The sequence below is a fragment of the Rhipicephalus microplus genome, chromosome 3 (assembly GCF_043290135.1).
Source record: "Rhipicephalus microplus isolate Deutch F79 chromosome 3, USDA_Rmic, whole genome shotgun sequence".
Lineage (NCBI taxonomy): Eukaryota > Metazoa > Arthropoda > Arachnida > Ixodida > Ixodidae > Rhipicephalus > Rhipicephalus microplus.
This window is the reverse complement of record NC_134702.1, coordinates 174793618-174813113: the sequence shown is the minus strand read 5'-3', so window position 1 is coordinate 174813113 and position 19496 is coordinate 174793618.

The following is a 19496-nucleotide window of genomic DNA, read 5'->3' as shown; positions in this document are numbered from 1 at the left end:
TAGTGCCCTTTTCACGCCATTTGCTCTTTTCGTTCGTCTCAAGTGTTCACCGCTACCTCATGCCCTTTTGGAACTTCATGAGGGTGTAAGCAGACTGCTCATCTCAAATCTGCTGTCATGTCCTGTAACACTACTTCGGGGTGAGTGCGTCGGGCGTGTTTACAGTCTCGACCCTTCTGCAATTAGCGACATGCCGACTGGTCCTTCTGCCAAACACGAAGTCGCCGGAGTGACCTGTGCCTCTTCGCCGCAGATTACTAGGCCTGACGTACTGAGCAGCTCCATCGCCGACACGTTAATCATTTGGTAACGTGCTCAGCTTCTACGACTGCTGAACAAGTTCCGTTCTTCCTTGCACTGCCAGCATACTCCCCTCGGCCACACGTCAGCTGTGTGTCACCACATCAACACTTGTACCAATGCGTCATTGCGTCAAAGACCCTATCGCGTGCCCGCAGCCGAGCGCCAGGTTATCGATGATCAAGTAGCTGACATGCTCAAACGTGGCGTCATTCAGCCTTCGAATAACCCCTGGGCATTTCCAGTCGTTCTCGTTAAGAAGAAGGACGGGTCAATTCGCATCTGTGTTGGCTACCATCGTCTTAACAAAAAAAATGGCAGCATATCCACGGAGTGAATGATGGAGAGTGGGGCGAAGCATTCGTCGGTCCATTCGTTCTTGCTTCTGTCCGTCCATGCGTCCATCTGCCCGTCCGTGCGTGCGTCTATTCGTGCGTCCATCCCTGCGTTCGTCCATGCATCCGCCCATGCGTACGTTCATGCGTCCACTCATGCATCTGTCTGCGTGTCCGTTCGTCCATCTATTCAACACTCCAAGTACCACCATCTCGCATCTTTTCATCATATATCCCCCATATAGAAGCACCGCCATCCAGCGGACATTCCAAGGACTAAACGAGAGGTGGCACACGCACACTTTCTTACGGCTTGCGCTTTGGGTCTACTTTCCACCTTTAAACACCTCGAGTTCATGGTATATACTAGTTCACTGTATTCATGGCACTGCGGCCGAACGCTCGCTGAACCTTTCTAAAACCAAGGAGGTTACGGCCAGCGAATATAACCTAGCAACCTTTTCCTGTCAGATTGTGCTCAATTTACATGCCAATGGCTGCTAACGGGAAATGAGAGACAGGAGAATTCGGCTTTTACTTTCTTACGGCTTGCGCTTCGTATCTACCTCCCACCTTTAACCACCTTGAGTTCAGGGTATATACTAGTTCATTGTATTCATGGCACTGCGGCTCAACGCTCGCTAAACCTTTCTAAAACTAAGGAGGTTACACCCAGCGAGTACAACGTAGCAACCCTTTCTTGTCAGATAGTGCTCAATGTACACGCCAATGGCTGCTAATGGGGATCGCAGCGTGCGCGTTAACTAAAAGCCGAATGCTTCTGTCTCTCATTCTCCCTTAGCAGCCGTTGGAATGTACAACGAGCACTATCTTTTATTGTTCAAGAACGCACAGAAGAAATCTCTCACCGGCACCACTTTGGAGGTCATAATGTTATATTTGTTACACACTACAACAGCTACGAGAGAAGAACGGGTGCCGCTATAAGGAGCTTCGCCCCTAATGACTCAAAAGGACATTTACCCTTTACCGAGAATCGACAATGCCCTTGAATGCCTCCAAGGTGCGGAGTTCTTCTCTACTATTGACTTACGGAGTGGCTACTGGCAAGTCTCTCTGGTTCTTGAAGATCAGCCTAAGACGGCCTTTGTCACAACTGATGGCCTTTACGAATTCTGTGTCATGCCTTTTGGTCTTTGCAAAGTGCCCGAAACATTCGAGCGGGTGATGGACAATCCTCTGTGTGGCCTTAAGTGAGAAACATGCCTGTGCTATTTGGATGACGTGGTTACATTTTCACCAGATTTTCCAACGCATCTCCGCAGGCTAGATGAAGTACTGCAGTGCCTAACTGACGCCAGCCTTCAGCTCAACCTGAAAAAATGCCGCTTCGGCGCAAGTCAGCTCACCATCCTCGGCCAAGTTTTATCTATAGAGGGTATTCTTCCTGACACCGCCAAGCTTCGGGAAGTTACAGAGGTCCTTACACCTGCGTCTCTGAAGGATCTGCGCAGCTTCTTGAACTCCGCTCGTATTTACGCCACTTTATTCGGAATTTTGCGATGATCACCGCCCCCTCGACTGAACTTCTACGTCGTGACTCGAAAAGTTACGCTTGGTCACCCGCCTGTGACGATGCTTTCGAAAAGTTACGCCGCCTGTTAACCTCGCCGCCAATCTTGCGTGACTTCGACCCGACTGCTCCGACTGAGATACACACCGATGCCAGCGGTGTTGCACTCGGCGCCGTGCTCGCGCAGCGCAAATCGGGATTCCAGGTGTACGTAGTCGCATACGCAAGCTGTACCCTCACCAAAGTGGAGAACTATTCTGTGACAGAGAAGGAGTGTCTGGCAATTATATGGGCTCTAGGTAAATTTAGACCGTACATAGGTACGGTCACCCCTTCGACGTAGTCACCGATCACCATGCACTTTAATGTCGGTTATCCACGTTGAAGGACCCCTCCAGCCGTTTAGCTCGCTGGGCTTTGCGGTTGCAAGAGTTCGACATGCGTGTTGTCTACAGGTCTGGCCAACGTCACACGGATGCCGATGCTCTATCACGCTCACCTGTGTCTTCCGAAAGCTCTGCATGTCTATCTGCCCTAGACGAAATGGTTGCGTTCTCAGAAAACTGTGACATGGCGTCTGAGCAACGTAAGGATGAGTGGATCAGCTGTCTTTTGCGATTCCTTTAAGACCCATCCACTTCTCCATGTTCTCGAATGTTGCGCCGTCAAGCGGCTCACTTTAAAGTCCGTGATGGCCTCCTTTATCGCAGGAATTACAAGTCGATCTGACGACCGAAAGTGGTTACTGGACATACCTCGGCATCTTCGTGCTGCAATATGTTCAGCTTTTCACGCTGAACCTCAGTGCGCACATGTGGGTATCTTCAAAACATACGCTCGGCTTTCCTCCCGGTTTTATTGGCGAGGCATGTACACCTTTTTGCAGAAGTACATTCAGTCATGCCCGCAGTGCCAACGACGGAAAGCTCTGCCTCTGGTCCGATCCAGCCAATCCCTTGCCCAGCCAGGCCTTTTGACCGCATTGGAATCGATCCGTACGGGCCTCTTCCATTCACAGCTTCCGGAAACCGTTGGATCATTGTCGCTGTCGACTACTTGAAGCGATACGCAGAAACAGCCACTTTGCCTGCTGCCACAGCACGCGAAGTATTTTAATTCTTTTCTACAGCGGAACTTCATTCTCCGTTAGGGCGCACCGCGCGAACTTCTCAGCGACAGAGGACGTGTATTCCTCTCTGAAGTTTTCAAAGCACCCCTTGCCGAACGGCGTATCATTCACCGGACTACCACCGTCTACTATCCCCAAATGAATGGCTTGACAGGAAGATTCAACCGTACCCTTGGCGACGTGATATCTAAGCATGTTGCCTCAGACCGCTCCGATTGGGACCTCATTCTGCCTTTTGTGACATACGCCTACAATACTGCTCCACGGGCGACTACGGGCTTTTCGCCATTTTTCCTGTTATATGGCCGAGACCCTTTCACCACACTAGATACAATTCTACCCTATCACCAGATTCCTCTGAGTCTACGCCTATCTCTGAAGCTGCCCGCCGTGCCGAGGAATACCGTAAGCTCGCCCAGTCGTTTACAACCATCGACCAATGGAGACAAAAATCTCGACGTGACGATAACCAGCCGTACCCTAACTTTGTTCCGGACACTCTTGTGTGGCTTTGGATTCCCACTGTGCTTACAGGCCTTTCCTGGAAGCTTCTTTCAGAATACCAGGAACCCTACCGCATTGTCTCACAGACTTCATTTGTTAACTACATCGTCGAACCCATTACGCCATCCACAGACCAGCGCTTTCGGGGTCGTGAAACCGTTCACGTACAGCGGTTGAAATCTTATTACGATCCACTCGTACTCTGTTCACCGTGAGTCGCCAGCATGGCTCCTTTTCCGACGGAGGACGAAGTGTAGTTAAGAGGAATGCCCACTACTGCAGTGACAGCGACACGTTGGCGCGAGCTAAGACCGCCTGGTTGCTGCTGCGACGCTGCCCGTATACCCGGCCAGCTATTGCTGCTTCTGCACCGACGCTGATAGCGCTTTTGACCTCGCATTTACATTATAATATATATATATATATATATATATATATATATATATATATATATATATATATATATTGTGAGCATCATTACTCGCTCCATCTTTTCATCTGTACATACTCATCATCACCAGTTTAGGTTGTGGGGCACATACTCGAGACAATAAAGGAGAGTCTTGAGGGTACTGGACGCCATCTTAAGAGTGGTGGAGGTGCTGCCTGATTCCCGCGTCCTCTCGCGTTCTCGGACAACCCCAGCGTCTTCTAGAACACATACCTGGAGCTCCGTTCAGGCCGCCGCTTAAACGACCTGGGTTCGGTAATGTCGCAAGCCGACCAGCCCAGCGCAGCAGCTGCGCCACCGCTCCCACTGCCAAGAAACCCTCCTCACCTGGTCACCAGCCCTCAAAAGGATCCTCCGCTGTTCGCAGGACTTCCAGGTGAGGACGTGGAAGACTGGCTCGAGGAGTATGACCGCGTGAGTGCCATCAACAACTGGGATGAGCCTGCGAAACTCATTCACGTTGCTTTCTACTTGAGCGGCGTCGCAAAAACGTGGTTTTTAAACCACGCTACCAATTTTTTGACATGGCCTGCCTTTATGCGCCAGCTCCGCCAGATTTTCGCCAACCCGTCAGTGCACTCGGATATTGCCAAGAAAAGGCTTGGTGCACGTTTTCAACGCCCATGCGAGTCTTACACTTCTTACATTGAAGATGTTCTCACCCTTTGCCGCCGCATCGACAACCATATGGCGGAAAACGACCACGTGCGCCACCTGCTGAAAGGCATTGCGACGGTTGCTTTTAATGCGCTTGTGGTGCAGAATCCCCAGACCGTCGCCGATGTTGTAGCTACCTGTCAGCGCTTCGAGGAGCTTCAAACCACTCGGGTGCAACCTGATATGCCTGATCTCAGCTCGAGTCATGACACAACAGAGCTGCGTTCATTGATCCGCTCTATCATCTGCGAGGAACTTCATGCACAGGCTTCACCTCGCCACCTTGGTATATGAATGACGCCACCTGCTACTAGTTTACGCGACGTCGTGAGGGAGGAACTGGCCTTGATCACAGGCACACCAGTTCCGAGCTCAGATCCCGTGCCCATGCCAAGTTATGCTCACGTTGTTGCAACGACGCCTGCGCCCCACCAAAGCCTGGCCTCGATGACTGTCACACCTGTTCCGTGTTCTCATCCTGTGGCCATGCCAACTTATGCTCAGGTTGCTGCTAGGACACCTGCACCCCAGCACAGCCCAATGCAGCTACGAGCGCCCGATGTGCATGGTTCGCTCAACTCGCTCGCACCGCGACCATCTTCCCAGCCTTACAACACCTGGCGCACTACACGACCGACTTGCTTTTATTGCGGCATCCGTGGTCATATTTCAAGGTTTTGCCGACGCCGTCAACAAGACGAAAGACGAAGCAACGGTGACTATGAATGGGACGACTTCTACCCAACTGGACCACCCTATCGCCGACAGTATCAGAACAGCACACGCCGGTCGCCGTCCCGTTTCTCACGTCATCGCTCACCTTCACCGATGCGGCGTTCCTCCTCTCCCCTTCGACCTTCTACTTCGATTCCCGACCGCCAACTGGAAAACTAAACAGTGCAGGTTCGGGAGGGAAAGCTGCATCTTTCGAACTGCGTCAAACTCCTCCAGATCGCCCATCAAATGTTTTATTGGTGTATGTTGAAGGTATACAGACAGAGGCACTAGTAGACACAGGCGCATCACTTTCCGTAATTCGTGCAGACTTTTGTGCCCGCTTCAAAAAAGTAAGGACGCAATACGATGGCCCTTCCCTTCGTTGCGCAGATGGAGTCCCTATTCAGCATTCAAGTGTTTGTACAGTCCGCGTTTTCATAGATGACATCCTTCACCGCATTCAGTTTCTTGTACTTCCTTTGTGCACTCACACAGTCATTTTAGGATGGAACTTTCTTTCTTCGGCATCAGCTTTCATATCGTGTCGTCAGCGAGTAATTCATATGTCAGCTACTGAGAGTTCATCTGATGTCGATCCATACAGCTTCCGTTTCGTTGCTGCCGCGGATTGTTTCATTTCTCCAGGAGATGAACGAATTCTCACGACCACTTCGGATACTATACTTAACGGTGACGTGTTCATTGCTCCATCAGTTCCCTCCAAACCTGCGGGGCTTACCATTGCACCCGGCCTTGTGCGGTTTAACGACGGTAAGGCATTGTTCACCGCCTTGAACCCAACTTCATCGCCAGTGATGCTGCCCCAGGGCACTGCTGTGAGTTGCTTCGCTGACAGCGAGCCTTTTTCGCTGGTTCCTCTTCACGCAGAATTACCGCCTTCATCTGCTACAACCGATACCATGGCAACCACTGCTGCTTTAAATGCTACCATAAGTCAACACCTCACTGCTGAGCAAAAGAGAGACCTCTTATACCTTCTCCAAAAGCACAGCTTTTCGTTTGACGTACATTCCAAAGTTTTGGGCCGCACATCTGTTGCAGAGCACAGCATCGAAACCGAAGGCAGCTCCATTGTGCGCCGCCACCCATACCGTCTGTCTTTGGCGGAACGGCAAATGATTGAGGAAAACGTCGCCGACATGCTCAAACGGGATATTATTCGACCTTCATCCAGCTCTTGGTCGTCTCCTGTGGTGGCGGTCCGGAAAAAGGATGGCTCTGTCCACTTTTGTGTTGATTACAGAGCGCTAAATAAGATGACGAAAAAAGATGTATATCCCTTGCCACACATAGATGACGCCCTGGACTCCTTACAAGGCGCAGAATATTTCTCCAGCCTTGACCTTCGATCCGGGTTTTGGCAAATACCTATGCGCAAAGCAGACAAGAAGAAAACAGCGTTTGCAACGCCTGATGGGCTTTACGAGTTCAACGTCATGCCTTTTGGCTTATGCAACGCTCCAGCAACATTTGAGCGCATGATAGATACTGTCTTACGTGGTCTAAAGCGGAAAACCTGCTTATGCTATTTGGACGACATCGTAATTTATTCTTCTACTTTTCCTCAGCACCTTAAGCGTTTGGACGAAGTTCTTACGTGCATTTTGAACGCTGGGCTTCAGCTCAATACAAAGAAGTGCCACTTCGCCAGCAGGAGCATCAAAGTATTGGGTCACCTTGTCAGCAAAGATGGCGTCCGACCCGACCCCGACAATGTTGCTGTCGTAATTAATTTTCCATGTCCGGCAATCAAAAAAAATTGCGAAGTTTCGTGGGCCTGGCGTCTTACTTCCGCCGCTTTATCAGTCACTTTGCTGCCATTGCGGGGCCGTTACACAAGCTTCTGACGTCAGGAACAGCCTTCACTTGGACTGACGAGTGCGAATGTGCTTTCCAAGCTCTTAAACGTGCTTTGACATCAGACCCCGTCCTCCGTCACTTCGATGAGAGCGCACCCACTTTCCTTCACACAGATGCCAGCGGCCACGAAATCAGTGCCGTCCTTCTCCAGTGCGACGACACTTCACGTGAGCGAGTAGTTGCGTATGCCAGCCGCGCACCAACACCTGCAGAGCATAACTACTCGATAACAAAGCAGGAATGTCTTGCTGTCGCTTGGGCCATCCAGAAGTTTCGACCTTATCTGTATGGACGCCACTTCACTGTCATTACCGACCACCATGCCCTATGCTGGTTGTCCTCGCTGAAGAATTTGTCTGGGTGACTCGGCCGCTGGATACTCCGTTTGCAAGAGTACACTTTTGACTTTGTGTACAGGTCTGGCAAACAGCATCAGGATGCCGACGCTCTCTCTCGCTGCCCTTTGCCACTTTCATCTCCAACCACGCATACTCGATGCCCCTCAGGTGATCAAGCGGCTTCCTCTGCACTCACGTTATCACCCCTGGCAGTTGCTGGGCCACCATCTTTAAACAGCAGCGCTCAGTTTGCCGCGTGCCAACGTTGCGACCCATACTGTAACGGCATCATCGGGTACTTGAATGGCTCGCCTTCACCTAATGCCAGACTACGTCGTCAGCTACGGCAGTTCAAGCTAGACAACAATGTTTTGCAGCGCTATACTTACAATGCGGATGGGCATCGGTGGGTGCCAGTACTTCCCCGTTCACTGCGAAAACAAGTTCTCGAAGCACTCCACGACGATCCATCAGCTGGACACTTGGGATTTCAGAAGACCTACAACCGCGTTAGGAGCCGTTTCTTCTGGGCTGGTCTTTCTACCTTTATGGCTAATTATGTCGCTTCTTGTGCACTGTGTCAACCCCGGAAACGACCAACTTCTGCTCCTGCAGGATTATTACAACCCATTCCATGTCCCGATACACCTTTTGTCATTGTCGGAATAGACCTCGTCGGACCACTTCCCGTAACACCAGCGGGCCACCGCTGGATCGTCACAGCCGTCGACGACCTCACACGATACGCGGAGACCACTCCTCTACGCACTAGCTCCGCCTCAGACGTTGCCGCATTCTTTTTAGAAGCCATTGTGTTGCGTCATGGTGCACCTCGCACGTTGTTGAGTGACCGGGGCAAGGCCTTCATGTCGACAATTCTTGAAGAAATTCTAAAAACTTGTGGCACAGTTCATAAGACTACATCCGCTTACCACCCGCAGACAAATGGCCTGACAGAGCGATTCCACCGGACTCTAAGCGACATGATATCCATGTTCATCGGACCGAACCACGATAACTGGGACAAAATCTTGCCGTTCGTAACGTTTGCACACAGCACCGCTGTTCAACGAACTACCGGGTATTCACCTTTCTTCCTCGTCTATGGTCGTGCGCCGACATTCACTATTGACGCCTCTTCCTTCAATGTAACGACAAAAACATCCACGACTACGCCAGAAAATTTCGTCTCCAGGCTCGCTGACGCACGGCAACGTGCTCAACTCAACACGGAGGCCAGTCAACTAGACAGCAAGCAACGATATGACAGCTTTCGTCGAGATGTCCCCTTCCGTCCTGGAGATGAAGTACTACTTTGGACGCCTGTTCGTACACCCGGATGGTGTGAAAAGTTTCAGTCACGCTTTCTCGGACCTTACGTTGTTAGTGAACGAACATCTCCTGTCAATTACCTTGTCACTCCCGTCGAGGGTTCCTCGGACCGCCGTTACCGTGCATCCGAGATAATTCACGTTTCACGCCTTAAACCTTTTGTTCGCCGTACCTTTCCCGCCTAAGTCTCGGCCGGGTCGGCCGATCAAGTGCGCGGGGAAAATAAGTGTGAGCATCATTACTCGTTCCATCTTTTCATCTGTACATACTCATCATCACCAGTTTAGGTTGTAGGGCACATACTCGAGACAATGAAGGAGAGTCTTGAGGGTACTGGACGCCATCTTACAATATATATATATATATATATATATCTTAATTAATTAATTTATTTATTTTGATAGCACGCGTTGAGCGTTGAGTCCGCGACGCGTTCATTCAAAACGTACATAGGTCAAGCGCTCAGCGATCCGAATCGGAGCTGTCACGAGCACGAAGCACGGTCCTCTTCCTCGTCTTTTGAAGGCTCTGCTAAATGCACCGTATCCATTCTACAAATCACTCCCCCGCGGAAAAGGAGCCATCCTGGCGACCTAACGCACAGGTACAACTGGTGGCTCATAGTGCAGCTTCAGTCGGTCGACGTGAACAGTCTCACGGCCGCGACGGCGGCGGTCTGTGGATGACTGTATGGGCTCGACAATATAGTTTACCGGAGATGCTTGACACAGGATGCGGTATGGGCCTTCATACTTAGGCAGCAGCTTTGAAGAAAGGCCTGGAGCTGAGGAGGCAACGCGAAGCCACACCAATGTTCCAGGCGAATATGACTGGGGATGCAGGTTGGCGTCATGGCGGTACTTTTGGTGTGCTTGGTCTTGTGTAGTTAACAAACGTGCTAGCTGCCTGCATTCTTCCGCATAGGTGGCGACTTCTGAGAGAGTTGCAGACTCTGAAGTATCCGGGCGATACAACAAATTGGTATCCATAAATGAGGAGGGTTCACGGCCATATAAAAGAAAGAAGGGAGAAAATACAGTTGTGGACTAGGTGGCGCTGTTCTACGCATAGGTGACAAATGGGAGTATGCGGTCCCAGTTGGTGTGGTCAGCAGATACATACATGGACAGCATGTCACCTAATGTGTGATTGAAGCGTTCAGTCATGCCATTGGTTTGGGGATGGTACGCACTGGTCGTTCGATGAACAACATTGCATTCACGCAGGAGGTCTTGTACGGCTTCTGAGAGGAACGTGCGTCCACGGTCGCTGAGTAACTCGCGAGGAGCGCCGTGGCGAAGAAAAAGTTTGTGAAGAATAAATAGCCGACTTCACGTGATGTAGCCCCTGGCAGCGCGGTAGTCTCAGCATACCGTGTCAAATGATCAATAGCAACAACCACCCAGCGATTCCCGTCAGGTGTGTATGGAAGTGGCCCGTATAAGTCGATTCCGATGCGATCAAAAGGTCGGGATGGGCAGGGCAACGGCTGGAGCGGTCCAGTGACGGCATGCAGTGAACCCTTCCGGCGTTGACATTTTGAGCATGAATGCACGTATTGGAGAACAAATCGGTACATTCCACGCCAGTAGTACCGCAGCCGGAGGAGTGCATAAGTCTTTATTACACCAGCGTGGCCGCATTGGGGGTCCGCATGGAACGAGGCGCAAATATCAGCACGTAAATGGCGAGGAATCACCAACAACCACTTGCGACCTTCACTGAGGTAATTGCGGCGGTAAAGCAGCCCATCGCGCATAGTGAAATGGCGAGTTGTGCGCCGCAGCGAGCGACTGACGGTACTCGGTGATGGCTGCGATAGGAACTTCATTAAAGACACTATCCAAGGGTCTTGACGCTGCTCGGATGACATGTCAGCGTGTGTGAGGGAGGCAGAATTGTTGGTAGAAACAGGCGCATTTGCACAGTCATGGGGAAGCGGAAATCGAGAGAGAGCGTCGGCGTCTGAATGTCTGCGCCCTGACCTGTAGACGACGCGGATGTCGTAGTCTTGGAGTCGTAATGCCCAACGGGCTAGGCGACCAGATGGGTCTTTTAGAGACGACAACCAGCAGAGGGCGTGATGGTCAGTCACGACATCAAATGTCCGGCCATACATGTAAGGTCTAAATTTAGCGATTGCCCAAACGATGGCTAGGCATTCTTTCTCCGGGACCGAATAATTTTCTTCAGCTTTGGTCAGAATGCGACTCGCGTAAGAAACGACGTACTCATCGAAGCCAGACTTCCGCTGCGCAAGGATAGCGCCAAGGCCGACTCCACTAGCGTCCGTGTGGATTTCGGTAGGGGCGTCTGGGTCGAAGTGGCGGAGAATCGGTAACGATGTCAGAAGATGACGTAATTTCGCAAACGCATCTTCACAAGTGGACGACCATGCCGAGATACCTTGGCTATCAGCAAGTAGACGTGTTAAAGTAATCATTATAGATGCGAAATTACGAATAAATCGTCGAAAATACGAACATAGCCCTATAAAGCTCCGAAGTTCTTTGAGTGTCGACGGTTTAGGAAACTCGGTGACGGCGCGGAGCTTGTCTGGGTCTGGTAGAACGCCGTATTTGCTGACAACGTGCCCTAATATTGCGTGCTTCTGTGCGGCGAAGTGATATTTCTTCAAATTTAGTTGTAGCTCAGCCTGTGTGAGGCATTCCAGGACACTTGCGAGGCGCTGGAGATGGGTATCGAAGTCTTTTGAAAAAACCACGGCGTCGTCCAGATAGCAAAGGCACGTGTGCCACCTGAGACCTCGAAGTATGTTGTCCATAAGACGCTCGAATGTGGCCGGGGCATTGCAAAGGCCGAACGGCATCACGTTGAACTCGTACAAGCCGTCAGGAGTTACAAACGCAGTTTTGGGGCGGTCGGCTTCATCCATTGGTAAGACTGTTTGTAAGGAACGGAGTTCTTCTCTTCGCTGGATCTTCGGCCAGTACCCCGACCGAAGATCCAGCGAAGAAAAGAACTCCGCTTTTTACAAACAGTCGAGCGCGTCATCGATTCTGGGGAGTGGATAGACATCTTTGCGCGTGATCTTGTTAAGGCGCCTATAATCAAGACAGAAGCGGATGCTACCATCCTTTTTCCCGAGCACGACCGGGGATGCCCAGGGACTGTCGGACGGCTGCATGACTCCCCGGCTAAGCATGTCAGTCAACTGGTCTTAATAATCCGACGTTCAGCTTGAGAGACGTGGTATGGACGCTGGCGCAGGGGTGCATGGCTGCCGGTGTCTATATGATGAGCGATCGAAGTTGTTCTGCCCAAACTGGGTTGCTTGTAATCGAAAGACATCCGAAAGCGGCCGAGAAGCTTCAAGGGTTGCGTCCGCTGAACGCTGGGAAGGTCCGAAGCAATAGATGGAAGGGAGGCATCTGGGGTAGATGTGTTAGCCATGGTATCGAGATTAACGCTCGCGACATGGAGGCTAGCTGTGCGACCAGGTAGTGAGTTAGGGCAGACTGAATCAATGTCCTCAAGTTGTCCTATACAATCTCCGCGGAACATAGTGGTTGTGACCGAAAGCAGGTTCGTGACATAAATGGTTGCGGAGGAGTTTTCGATCGTGATAAGAGCAAATGGGAGAAGAAAGTGCTTACGGGAAGTGAATTTCGCTGACGGCGTAAACAAGGCGGTAGAGAAAGCATAGTCGCAGGAGATTGGCACAATAGCAGACGAAATAGGTGGGATGTTTGTGTCCTCGGCGATGACGACACGAGAAAAAGATGACTTGGCAGGAGCGACGTCCGAGATTGCTGATAATTCAAGCTCGGCACGGGCACAATCGACAACGGCATAATGCATGGAAAGAAAGTCCCAGCCCAATATAACGTCATGCGAGCAGTGCGTAAAGACGACGAATTCAACCACATACAAAACGTCCTGAATGAGTAGACGAGCTGTGCACGTGACGGAAGGTTGTATGTGATGTGTGGTCGCCGTACGGAGAGAAACACCAGAAAGCGGAGTCGTAATCTTTTTCAACTTGCGGCATATAGCTTCGCTCAACACGGACACAGCAGCTCCAGTATCGACTTAGGCGGACACTTTCAATGAAGATTGGGATTTCGTTTGCAGGTTGTGACCGAGGCCTTGTAGATGTTGAGAGTGGCGCAGTTCTTGCCTCGGGAACTGCGGTGGTCAGTTCCCGAGGCAAGAAATGGATGGGCGCGGTGCGTCGAAGCATTGGCGATAGCGAGCGCCGGCGCGGGGAGGGTGATCGATACGAGTTGGAGGTGCGGTGGTTAGACGATGAGGTGTTTGAAGGAGCGTGGGAGGTTATTGGCTGTTGCGGCTTTGTATGGTCGTAGCTGTAATTGGCTTCAACGGCAGTTGGACTAGGAACGAGGCGGTGGCAGAAACGCTCGACATGCCCGGGTAGACCACAGTAATAGCATATTGGTCGGTTGTCCAGTGTGCGCCAAGGATTATTGGGACGGGTGGCAGGACATCGATCAAGCGGAACTTGCGGGCTTGGAGGCGCCTGCGGTGCGTAGAAGACATGAGGGCGTTGAGGAGGGCCTGTGCTGTATGGCACTGCATGTGAAGGCCCTCTCGCGACGTCGGCATAAGTCAATGGCGCTGATACAGGCGGTGGCTGGTGCGTAGGCGGAAGAGCTTCGGATACTTGCTCCTCAATGGTTTGGCACAGTGACGAGGGGAGTCCATGACTATTACTAGGGAGAAAGGGAGCAATAGACAATTGACGGGCAACCTCCTCGCGGATGAACTGTTGTATTCGGTGCGTCAATACTACCGGATCTGGGGAGATCCAAGCCAATGGTCAGTGCTGACGTGCTGGTCGTGTCGAAACTGTGACGTCGCGTGGAAATACGCTGTTTTCGCACCTCGTCGTAGCTCTGGCAGTGCTGGATGATGTCTGTGACTGTTCGAGGAGATTTCGCCACAAGCATGTGGAACGCATCGTCCTCGATGCCCTTCATGATACGCTTGACTTTGTCGGCTTCGAACATGGCTGGATTGAAGCGCTGGCAGAGGCCTACGACGTTTTCAATGTAAGACGTGAAACTTTCTCCTGGCAACTGGGCACGATCACGCAAACGCTGCTCCGCACGGAGCTTGCGCACTGCCGGTCGGCCGAATACGTCTGCGATGGTCGTTTTGAAAGAGATCCAGGTGGTAATATCCACCTCGTGGTTGTTCAACCAAAGCTCCGCGACACCCCTCAGGTAGAAGTGGACGCGACCGAGTTTGTCGTTATCGTCCCACCGATTGTTGACACTCACTTTTTCAAACAAAGCGAGCCAGTCCTCGACGTCCTGTTCATCAGGACCGTTGAATAGAACTGGGTCGCGCTCCCTCGGAATACCGGGGCCGCGGAGATCGGGGGGTGTGGCAGCATTCGGCTGTGCTGCAACGTCGTCAGGCATGACGGACGGCGGAGGTAGAGTCTGGCTACGTAGTTCCAGGGTGGAAAAGAGAACCAGCACTCTTCACCACTTGATAGTACGCGTTGAGTCCGCGACACGTTTATTAAAATCGAACACAGGTCAAGCGCTCAGCGATCGAAATCGGAGCTTGCTTGCTTGCTTGCTTGTTCCTTTCTTTTGTGGCTCTCACCCACTAAGGGGGATTGGCCAAGAAGCCGGTGGTTAATGCAAGTATAAACCTACAGATTTTCTAGATTCGGGGAATATGATTACTGTGTTTCGGCTGTGAAATTAATTTGGCGCAATGTCAAAAAATAAAAAAAGGGGGGGGGGAGAAATAATAGAATTTGTTGAATATCTGAGGTGGAATCGTTATATGTAATTCTCCGGAAGGTTGAATCATTGCAGTGTATGAGCTAAATAATAAGTGGTAGTGTGGCTAGTAAAATTCGAGAGCTGATCGCTGACTCATCAAGGTAATCTTCTTGTGTTATATATGAATTCGCAGAGAGCCCCGCAGATGTTCCTGTCACTGTGTCCCAATGAAGTGGCCCCAAAAGACAAAATATTGGGAGTATTAAGTGATATTCCTAATTTTCTGAATAAAATTTTGAAGCAGTTTTTTTATTTTTTAATCGGTGACATGTGATAAGAAAATGGTCGATATGTTCAGGTTCGTTACAGCTTGAGCACAGAGGAATTGGCACCAGACCAGACCTGTTTAAGTAGAAATTAAGAGGTGGTACACGGCAACGTAATTTTGTTATCAAGACTTCCAATTTACGCGTGGGACACCATTAATTATTCCATGTGAAGTGCAGGTGCGAGAAATCTGGATTCGGTATCATGATTTTTGATGAGTCTTCAAGAAGGGAAAGTTTTCTAAACCTCGCTGCTGTTACATAAGCTGTAGGAGGCATGATTGGCACAATCGGAAGATCAAGAGATGTTCGCGCAAGTGTGTCAGCCATCTCGTTTATAAATATTGTCGCGCGTGAACAAGAGGGACTTCAGGTAAAGAATACCGCGTAGTCACAGAGGCGCAGGTCAGGGACACCACAACCAAAAAACAAAAGCCTCGGCGAGAGCGCGCTAGCCCAACAACTTCTTCCTCGTTTTTCTCCTCGATGCGGGCTCGTGCTCGCCGCAGTTCATGGCCAGGTGGCATTATTCCCCCACTGAAAAAAAAAAAGCATCGCCCCGATGCTCGCGCGAATGGTAGTGGATAAGCGGAAGTAAAGCAGACATGCACACTGTGGGCACACTTAAGAAAAAACAACAACAAAAGAACAAGGCTGAGGCACGGTCCCACTAACGTACGAAGTACGGCTTGAGCCGTACAACGTGAACAATCTCTGGGTAGTGCTTTCGACGCTGGGGTGACATGGTTCCATATGGAACCACCTCATAATTCACGTCACTGATGCGACGCACTACTTTGTAGGGTCCAAAGTAGCGACTCAGGAGCTTTTCGGACAACCCTTGGCGGCGAACCGGAGTCCATACCCAAACTAGATCTCCTGGGTGGTATTCGACCTGTCGATGGCGAAGATTGTAGCGGCGTGCATCTGCAGTTTGTTGTTGCGTGATATGCAGGCGTGCCAACTGTCGAGCTTCTTCGGCAAACTGAGCAAGCTGCTCAGCGTCAGGTGTGAGCGACCCGTCGTAATCGTGTGGCAACATAGCGTCCAACATGGTCTGGACCTCACGCCCATAGACGAGACGGAACGGTGTGAATCGTGTCGTTTCTTGGATGGCAGTGTTGTAGGCGAATGTTACGTATGGAAGAACCTGATCCCACGTCTTGTGTTGAACGTCTACATACATGGACAACATATCGGCGATGGTCTTATTAAGTCGTTCCGTCAGGCCGTTAGTCTGCGGATGATACGCCGTCGTCTTGCGATGGCTCGTGAAGCTTAGCTTGAATACATCGTCAATGAGCTGAGCCGTGAAAGCTGTTCCGCGATCAGTGATGACGCAAGACGGGGCGCCATGGCGAAGAACGATCTGTTCGACGAAAAACTGGGCAACATCGGAAGCTGTAGCTCGTTGCAGGGCTCTTGTCTCGGCGTATCTCGTTAGATAATCTGTCGCTACAACTATCCATTTGTTACCGGCAGATGACAGAGGAAACGGCCCCAGTAAATCCATGCCTATTTGATCGAACGGCGACCTTGGTGGTGTGATTGGTTGCAGCAGGCCTGCAGGCTTCAGTGGCGGAGATTTGCGGCGTTGACATTCACGGCAGCTTTTCACATATCTCTTGACGTACATAGCAAGTCTCGGCCAGTAGTACGCCTGTTGAACTCTGGCGAGAGTTCGTGAAGAACCTAGATGCCCGGATGTGGGTTCGTCGTGGCAGGCCAGAAGAATGTCGTCTCGCATGTCAGATGGGACCACTAGCAAATAGGCTTTCCCATTGCCGTTCGAGTTTGATTTATACAAGACACCGTTCCGCAGGCAGAACGAAGAGAGATTGCGAGAGATGTGCCGAGGTACGGGTGTGTTGCGTCCTTCTAGTTGGTCAATGATTGCGCGAATCTCGACGTCATCGTGTTGTCGTGCGATCAAGTCTGTTGCAGTGAGGACTCCGAGGAAGCCGCAGTCATCGTCATTGTCGGGATCACAAACTCCAGTAGGTGCACGTGACAAGGAATCAGCATCTTCGTGCTTGCGGCCTGATTTATAGACAATGGTAAGGTCAAACTCTTGCAAACGAAGGCTCCATCGTGCCAGACGCCCAGACGGGTCTCGTAAATTGGCTAACCAGCACAATGAGTGATGATCAGTAACTACTTTAAAGTGACGACCGTAGAGGTAAGGCCTGAATTTCATAGTGGCCCACACTACTGCTAGGCACTCTTTCTCCGAGGTGGAATAGTTCATCTCGGCGCGAGACAGGGCACGGCTGGCGTAAGCTATCACGCGCTCGGTGCCTTCTTGATGTTGGACAAGCACGGCGCCGAGACCTACATTGCTCGCGTCGGTATGAACTTCCGTGGCAGCATCCTCGTCGAAGTGAGCAAGAACTGGTGGTGCCTGCATACGCTCACGTAGATCGATAAAAGCCGCGTTCTGTTCTTCATTCCAAACGAATGGTACGTCGTCACGTGTGAGACGAGTCAGAGGCTCGGCAATTCTAGAAAAATTGGCGATGAAGCGACGATAGTAGGCGCACAGACCGAGGAAGCGGCGTACTGCTTTCTTGTCACGGGGAACGGGAAAGGAGGCTACGGCGGTTGTCTTGTCGGGGTCAGGTCGAACACCGTCTGCGCTCACAACATGCCCCAGAAATTTAAGTTCTTTATAGCCAAAGTGGCATTTTTCTGGCTTCAGCGTGAGGTTCGCGGAGTGGAGTGCTTCCAGAACAGCCTGCAGACGTTTCAAGTGTTCCTCGAAAGTGACCGAAAATACGACGACATCATCGAGATAAACTAAGCAGGTGTTCCACTTCAGACCGGTAAGAACAGTGTCCATCATTCTTTGGAATGTCGCTGGTGCAGAACACAGGCCGAAGGGAAGCACCTTGAATTCATACAGGCCGTCCGGTGTAACAAAAGCAGTTTTTTCTCGGTCTCTTTCATCAACCTCAATCTGCCAGTATCCGCTTTTCAAGTCTATGGATGAAAAATACCTTGCTCGCCGTAGTCTGTCTAGTGAATCATCGATGCGTGGCAGAGGATACACGTCTTTTTTTGTCACGTCGTTCAGCTTTCTGTAGTCCACGCAGAAACGCAACGTTCCGTCCTTTTTCTTTACAAGAACGACTGGCGATGACCATGGACTATTGGACGGCTGTATAACATCATCCTGAAGCATCTCTTCGACTTGAGCATTGATCGCGTCACGTTCTTTGGCAGAAACTCGGTAGGGTTGTTGCTTTATGGGCGAGACATCGGTGTGTATAATAATCCGGTGTTTCATAAGGGGCGTTTGACGCACCTTTGAGGATGAAGCGAAACACTCTTGAAATTCAAGCAACAGCTCCTGCAGCGCTGTGCGTTCTTTCTGCGTGAGGCTCGAATTGATGTCCACCTTTTCAAGAGCCTTAGAAACGCCGGTCGATGTCGATTGTAGCCCACTATTTATTGATGCGGCAGAAAAACATTCAGCAACGTCTTCGATGGGGTAGGCGAAAGCGATAGCGGTGCGTCGAAACAGGTGCCGCTGCTCATTACTAAAATTTGTCACAAGCAGCGTGGCACGTCTGTCGTGAAGCGTAATGAGGCTGCGGGCTGCGCAGACACCTATGCTAAACAAAAGTGTCAAGTTGCCTTCGGCGACTGCCTCACCGTCACGTATCTCGTCACACACGACTTCAACCAGGATGCTTGAACGTGGAGGCAACGTGATTATGTCGGCCGAAACACGAAGCGAACTGAGATGGCTGTCATCAGGCTTTTCTGCTTTGTCTGTAGAGAACGTCACTGTGCGCTGTCGGAGGTCAATGATAGCGCCGTATTCACGTAAAAAGTCGATGCCTAGGATGAGGTCTCGGGAGCATTCAGGAAGTATAAGGCAGCTGCAGAGAAATGTGCGTTTGCGAATGCCGACTCTAATCGTGCAGATACCGAGAGGGGTGACGACGTGCCCGCCGGCTGTACGGATTCGTGTCCCGTACCACGGCGTACCCACTTTCTTGAGATGCGTCGCCAGTTTTCTGCTCATGATGGAGTAGTCGGCCCCTGTGTCTAATAAAGCTGTAATATCGTGGCGGCCGTCGAGCACTACAGGTATATCTAGGGAAAGTCGGCTTTCTGATTCGGGAGCTGTCGTCGTTGAACCACTGCTGGTACGTACTCGCATGGATTGGGGCCCTTGTTCGTGTCGTTTATCAGCGGCCCCGCCCCCGAAGGTCGCTGTCGTTAGTTTTCCCGCCTAGGGCTGAGCGGCCGTGCTGGCGCCGC